Raw genomic sequence first — 7,781 nt, 5'->3', positions numbered from 1 at the left:
CAACCAAATCCCTCCTACTGGCCCACCTTTCAACACCCCACGCTGCAGTGGGACGAGCAAGCCCCATCCAAACTATTGCAGCCCCAAGCATCAGTCATTAGCTGGGTGATATCGGGCAGCTGCTCCAGCTCTCTGGGCCTCAGTTTAACAATCATATTGGTCCAAGATCTCTTTCCAGGTTGTGGGGCAGAATGTGGAATGGACAGGAGCACATTCAGAGGGGGAGGGTGTTAACAGAGCACAACACCTTTTGAGTTGGGTGCATGTGGGGCTAGGGCACAGGTGTCGGCAGCAGCACTCCCTGTCCCGGGGCCTCGTGTCTGCTGTGTTCCCGTCTGGGCTGCTCGCAGAAGGCCATCCTGCGGGCCTTTGGGGTGGGATGGTGTGTTGCCTCTTGGTGGGTGCAGGGACACTGAGCCCATTCCGTTAGCACTCAGGGCTGACACCTTCAGTGGCTCACTCGAGTAGGTCTGTCCAGGAGCTGCTCCAGGAATCAGCCGTGCTGCTGAGATCCCACTCCTCTTTATGGAGTAAACCCGAAGTAAGGATGTTATCGGCTGTGGAGATGATGAGTTCTGGACCATCTGCCAAGAGACATTGATGATACTCATGATCCCAGATTGTTGGGCTCATGCTCAAGGCTTGCTCCTTATTTATTTCTCTCCCATCTTTTCTTTACGGAGAAAAGCTCTTTAGAAGTTTCCTAATGTACCACAAGGAACATTAGGGAATCTTCCTAATGGTCCAGTCGGACTCTGCGATTCCTGAATCTTCCCCCTGCTGAGCTTTTGCCCTCCTGTCTGCCCCAGGCTGAGTCCCTGCTCCTCCTCCTCTGCCTGCCTGGGTCCAGCCGATTATGTAGGCGATGCTTCCTCTGGTACTTCACTCCATGACAAGGACCAAATTTTAAGGTCATGAATGTAAGGTGCGAGCGTGGGTCCCAACTTCGGCTTCCTGAGTACACACTGGGGAAGAAGGAAGACTTGGACCCAGACCTGGGGAGGCCATGTTTTTGTTTTGTGCTGACCACTCGATTCGTTGTGGTTCTGTTCTGGGCCTAGCAGAGAAACGTGGCAAGAATGGTTAAAGATCTGGACTCAAAACCGGAGCAGGGAAGGTAGGGACGGTGCAGAAGTGCTCTGTGTGGTGGGAGGTGTGAGAGCTGTGAAGGAACACGGTGGCTGTTCCCAAATCCCATTTCTGGGTGTCCACTGAGAGAGCCATCAGGATCAATGGGTGGAAGTTAGAGGGAAATTGATTCTCTCTCTTCCTTAAATATCAATGCTATTATGGGGGGCGGGAACCAAATGTTGCAGCCCACTCATAATTCTGTGTTAAAATGCCAACACCTGATGGGATGGTGTTAGGAGGTGTGGCCTCTGGGAGGTGATTAGGTCACGAGGGAGAAGCCTCATGAATAGGATTAGTGCCTGTATTCGTCTGTTCTTAGGCTGCTAATAAAGACATACCCAAGACTAGGTAATTTCTAAAGGAAACAGGTTTAATGGACCCACAGTTCCACATGGCTGGGGAGGCCTCACAATCATAGTGGAAGGCCAAGGAGAAGCAAAGGCACGTCTTCCATGGCGACAGGCAAGAGAGTGTGTGCAGGGGAACAGCCCTTTATAAAACCATCAGATCTCATGAGACTTATTCACTGTCATGAGAACAACACAGGAAAGGCCACCCGCCATGATTCAGTTATCCCTCACCACGTCCCTCCCATGACATCTGGGAATTATGGGAGCTACAATTCAAGGTGAGACTTGGGTGGGGACACAGCCAGACCTTGTCAGTGCCCTAATGAAAGAGACTTGAGAGAGGCTCTGCCTCTCTTCCAGGGCATAGGGTTATAGGGAGAAGGATGTGGCCCTCACCACACTGAACTGCCAGCACCTTGATCTTGGACTCCCCAGGCTGCAGAACTGTGAGAAATGAGTTCCTGTTGTTTACGAGCCACTCAATCTAAGGCATTTTGTGACAGCCTGGACTGACTAAGGCAATCCTAAGGGACGTGGAAGTAGAAGGGGTGTGTTATGAAGTAGTTAGCTCTCCACCATAGAGCTTTCCAGTACAGGGGGACGTGTGTGGTGGAAGGGATTTGTGCTTCAAGGGAGGGGGTCAGTGGCTAATTTCTCAAGTGTCTGCCACCTGACAGGCCGCAGCCCCAGAAGTGAAGGGTAGTTTGGGTGTGGCCTGGCAGAAGGGCTGGGGCAATGACCTCTGAAGCCTCTAGCCCAGCTGTGAGTAGGGCCTGGATCACCACAGGAAGGCAGGGGCTGAGCTCTGAGATAGGCAATGGAGCAAAGGAGGGAGGCAGAGGAACCTGGGATTGGAGCGGAGGAGCCGAGAATAAACGTGGAGGCAGGAGTGGCAGGTGTGGACCATGCTGGGAATACTTAGGCTAAGTCACAGAGTGCAGGTTTTGGGAGGTGAGTGATTTGGACTCAGGGTGTCTCCGTGTGCTCCATACACTCACTCAGCAGAAGCTCTGAGTGCACTTAACCTGCCACCAGCATCACACCCTCCCGCACAAGCACCACGCCCTCCTGCACGAGCACCATGTCCTCCTGCACAAGCACCACACCCTCCCCCACCATCCCTACATCCTCCTGCTATAGAACAACATCTTCCTGCTCCAGCACCATGCTCTCCTTCTCCAGCACCACCTCCTCCTGCACCAACACCACGCCCTGCTGCGCAAGCACCATGTCCTCCTGGACAAGCACCGCACCCTTCTACACCATCTCCACTTCCTCCTGCTACAGAACCACATCTTTCTGCTCCAGCACCACACCCTCCTGCGCCAGCACTTCGCCCTCCTGCTCTAGCACCACACCCTCCTGCTCTAGCACCATGCCCTACTTCTCCAGCACCACCTCCTCCTGCACCAGCACCACGCCCTCCTGCACCATCTCCACGTCCTCCTGCACAAGGACCACATCCTCCTGCTCCAGAACCACGTCTTCCTGCTCCAGCACCATGCCCTCCTGCTCTAGCACCACACCCTCCTGCTCTAGCACCACACCCTCCTGCTCTAGCACCACACCCTCCTGCTCCAGCACCATGCCCTCCTGCTCTAGCACCACACCCTCCTGCTCCAGCACCACACCCTCCTGCTCCAGCACCACACCCTCCTGCTCCAGCACCACGCCCTCCTGCTCTAGCTACACACCCTCCTGCTCTAGCACCACACCCTCCTGCTCTAGCACCACACCCTCCTGTTTTAGCACCACACCCTCCTGCTCTAGCACCACACCCTCCTGCACCATCTCCATGTCTTCCTGCACCAGCACCACATCCTCCTGCTGCATCTCCATGTCTTCCTGCACCAGCACCACATCCTCCTGCTCCAGAACCACATCTTCCTGCTCCAGAACCACATCTTCCTGCTCCAGCACCACGCCCTCCTGCTCTAGCTACACACCCTCCTGCTCTAGCACCACACCCTCCTGCTCTAGCACCACACCCTCCTGCTCTAGCACCACACCCTCCTGTTTTAGCACCACACCCTCCTTCTCCAGCACCACACCCTCCTGCACCATCTCCACGTCCTCCTGCACAAGCACCACATCTTCCTGCACCAGCACCACATCCTCCTGCTCCAGAACCACGTCTTCCTGCTACAGCACTATGTCTTCCTTCTCCAGCACCACACCCTCCTGCTCTAGCACCACGTCTTCCTCCTCCAACACCACCTCCTCCTGCACCAGCATCATGCCCTCCTGCACCATCTCCAGTCCTCCTGTACAAGCACCATGTCTTCCTGAACCAGCACCACATCCTCCTGCTACAGAACCACATCTACCTGCACCAGCACCATACCCTCCTGCTCTAGCACCACCTCCTCCTGCTCCAGCACCATGCCCTCCTGCACCAGCACCACGCCCTCCTACACCATCTCCATGTCCTCCTGCACCAGCACCTCCACTTCTGCTCCAGCACCACGCCCTCCTTCTACCTTTAACTCCCGTTGTGAGTCCTTACTTTCCCCCACTGTCCTGCTTAGAACAAAGCACTGTTGATCCCTATCATTCATGGATTCCACAGTTGTGAATTCACCTACTCTTGAAAATCCACTTCTAACTCCCAAATCAACCCTGGCAGCACTCTCAGTCATCTGCAGACATGCATAGGGGTGAGAGATTTGAGCTCCCAGCTCAGGTGGAGCAAAGCTCTGCCTGCCTTATTACGCCAGCCCACGCTGTAAACAAATGTGTTGTTTTAAGGTCTGTTTAGTGCTACTTTTTCCATATTTTAATGCTTTTTGTGAGTAATTTGGCTGTTTAGAATGGCCCACAAGCTCAGTGCTGGTGTGCTGTGTTCCCAAGTGCAGGAAGGCCATGATGTGCCTTAAGAGAAAATATGCATCCATGGGATGCAAGACTGGTTCAACATACACAAATCAATAAATGTAATCCAGTATATAAACAGAACCAAACACAAAAACCACATGATTATCTCAATAGATGCAGAAAAGGCCTTTGACAAAATTCAACAGCCCTTCATGCTAAAAACTCTCAATAAACTCGGTATTGATGGAACGTATCTCAAAATAACAAGAGCTATTTATGACAGACCCACAGCCAATATCATACTGAATGGGCAAAAACTGGAAGCATTCCCTTTGAAAACTGGTATAAGACAGGGATGCCTTCTCTCACTACTCCTATTCAACATAGTGTTGGAAGTTCTGGTTAGGGCAATCAGGCAAGAGAAAGAAATCAAGCATATTCAGTTAGGAAAAGAAGAAGTCAAACTGTCCCTGTTTGCAGATGACATGATTGTATATTTAGAAAACCCCATCATCTCAGCCCAAAATCTCCTTAAGCTGATAAGCAACTTCAGCAAAGTCTCAGAATACAAAATTAATGTGCAAAAATCACAAACTTTCTTATACACCAGTAACAGACAAACAGAGAGCCAAATCATGAATGAACTTCCATTCACAATTGCTTCAAAGAGAATAAAATACCTAGGAATCCAACTTACAAGGGATGTAAAGGACCTCTTCAAGGAGAACGACAAACCACTGCTCAGTGAAATAAAAGAGGACACAAACAAATGGAAGAACACACCATGCTCTTGGATAGGAAGAATCAATATTGTGAAAATGGTCATACTGCCCAAGGTAATTTATAGATTCAATGCCATCCCCATCAAGCTACCAATGAATTTCCTCACAGAATTGGAAAAAACTGCTTTAAAGTTCATATGGAACCAAAAAAGAGCCCACATTGCCAAGACAATCCTAAGTCAAAAGAACAAAGCTGGAGGCGTCACACTACCTGACTTCAAACTATACTACAAGGCTACAGTAACCAAAACAGCATGGTACTGGTACCAAAACAGAGATATAGACCAATGGAACAGAACAGAGCCCTCAGAAATAATACCACACATCTACAGCCATCTGATCTTTGACAAACCTGATAAAAACAAGAAATGGGGAAAGGATTCCCTATTTAATAAATGGTGCTGGGAAAATTGGCTAGCCATAAGTAGAAAGCTGAAACTGGATCCTTTCCTTACTCCTTATACGAAAATTAATTCAAGATGGATTAGAGTCTTAAATGTTAGACCTAATACCATAAAAACCCTAGAAGGCAACCTAGGTAATACCATTCAGGACATAGGCATGGGCAAGGACTTCATGTCTAAAACACCAATGGACATGGATGCATCATTCTCAGCAAACTATTGCAAGAACAGGAAACCAAACACCGCATGTTCTCACTCATAGGTGGGAACTGAACAATGAGATCACTTGGACTCGGGAAGGGGAACATCATACACCAAGGCCTATTATGGGGAGGGGGGAGGAGAGAGGGGGGAGGGATTGCATTGGGAGTTAGTTATACCTGATGTAAATGACGAGTTGATGGGTGCTGACGAGTTGATGGGTGCAGCACACCAACATGGCACAAGTACACATATGTAACAAACCTGCACATTATACACATGTACCCTAGAACTTAAAGTATAATAATAATAAAAAAAATTATAAAAAAAGAAACATCACACTGTATTCCCAAACTATGTATAATTGTCATGTCAATTTTAAAATAAAAATTAATAAAAAAAAAGAGAAAATATGTTTCTCAGAGAAGCTTCAAGCAGGCCTTGTTCTGGCGCTGCTGGCTATGAGTGTTATCAATAGTAGACATAATGTAATTAATAGTATGTATTAAACAAGGCATCTCTAAAAAGAAACACAGATGAAACAAGGTCATGTACTGATTGTTGATGAGAATGTGACCAGAGGCCTATAGGAACCTAGCCTTGTATTTCTCCTAGGAACTGAGGTTCAGCTGCTGATTTTCTGTTTATGGCATAACTACTGTGGATGATGAGCATTTGGACTGGGCTCGGTTTGTACTGGGCTTGGTTTGGACCAGCTTTCTTTATGACATTCCACATTCTGCACTGATAATTACATGAGTGCTTATTCCAATCTTTCCAGTGGCTGGACAAGCACATGGTCTATGGATGACAGTGCGTGGAGGCTGGAGACAGAACCCTCAGTTGTGAGATCTTTATGACAGTCCGCGAGTGGAGAGGTGAGGCTAGAAAGGAAGGCTCAGCTGTGAGTTACTATTTGGGGAACTGACAGGACACAGACTAGCAGTACAGGATTGGGCTCACTGGCTGTGTGTCCCACAGCAGCCAGGTTGCCTGGGTTCAAGTACCAAGGTGACACTTCCCGTTCCCTGTGGGGAGGCTCCTCAATTTATCTGTGCTCACCCTTCTTAGTTGTGGATGGGCACACCTTGCTTACATGGTCATTGTGCGGAATTAAATGAGCTAATGAGTACAAACGACTGAACATTATGCCTGGCACAGGGACAGGGCTCAACAAGCCCCAGCTCTTAGCATCTGATGGGGAGGGATGGGGAGGAGCAGGAGATGCCAAGTCCCAGCCCGAGACAGGAGAATCACCAAGGGCACCCTCACGGGGAGAAGAAGCAGCGCCAGTAACATCGGCAGTCCCTCTTATCCCAAACACTTCCTTTCCCGGCTCATCAGCTGGAACTTCGCAGCATTCTTTTCAGCTGAAATTTTATTTCTGGACTTTCCTTGGCAGCACAACACCAGCTGTTATTTGCTAGAAGGAATTCACTTATGTAACTGTCATCTTTGAAAGGGGATTGGAAGAGGGCGGAGGAATCTGGGAGAGAGGGTAGAGAAAGTGGCCTATTTCCACAGTGCCCATGTTGACAGGGCTCTGGGGCACCTGAGCAGGGCTTTTACATTTGGAGGGGACTTAGGTGGTGAATTGCAAGAGGAGGACACCTTACCAAAAGGGCACCAAAGTCTTTCAGAAGTTTGTTTTTCATAGCTCAGTAGATTCCCTCCCCATGTGATGCTTGAAAGGGTGGGAGCCCCGACACCTGCAGGGTGCCCTGCAGCCCACATGCGGAGTCTGCACTGTCTGACTGGGGCAGGTGCCTGTGAGGGCAGGGCTGGTCCACGAAGGGGAGGCCGCAGTTTGAGGGGTGCCTCTGCCTTGGTCATGCATGGGCAGGGCCTGGAGCGGGGGCTCTGTGAGCATGGGGCTTCCCATCCAGTCAGAATGACGTGAGTGAGAGGGGCTTCCCTAGAGCCAGCATAGAGGCAGCTTCGGTCCCTCCACCTTTGCCTCTGCCTCCTGTCCTGAGCTGGGGGAACGCTGACAATAATAACTCAGGTTCGACAAATCACTTCCCTTCTGGGTCCTTCAGGTGAAGGCTGGAGAGAGGCCACATTGCCCAGGGAGCTTCGCGTGCAGGGGTGTGAGCTGG

This window comes from Trachypithecus francoisi, unplaced genomic scaffold, assembly GCF_009764315.1.
Source record: "Trachypithecus francoisi isolate TF-2019V2 unplaced genomic scaffold, Tfra_2.0 Lachesis_group4, whole genome shotgun sequence".
In the NCBI taxonomy this organism is placed as follows: domain Eukaryota; kingdom Metazoa; phylum Chordata; class Mammalia; order Primates; family Cercopithecidae; genus Trachypithecus; species Trachypithecus francoisi.
This window is presented reverse-complemented; position numbering follows the sequence as displayed.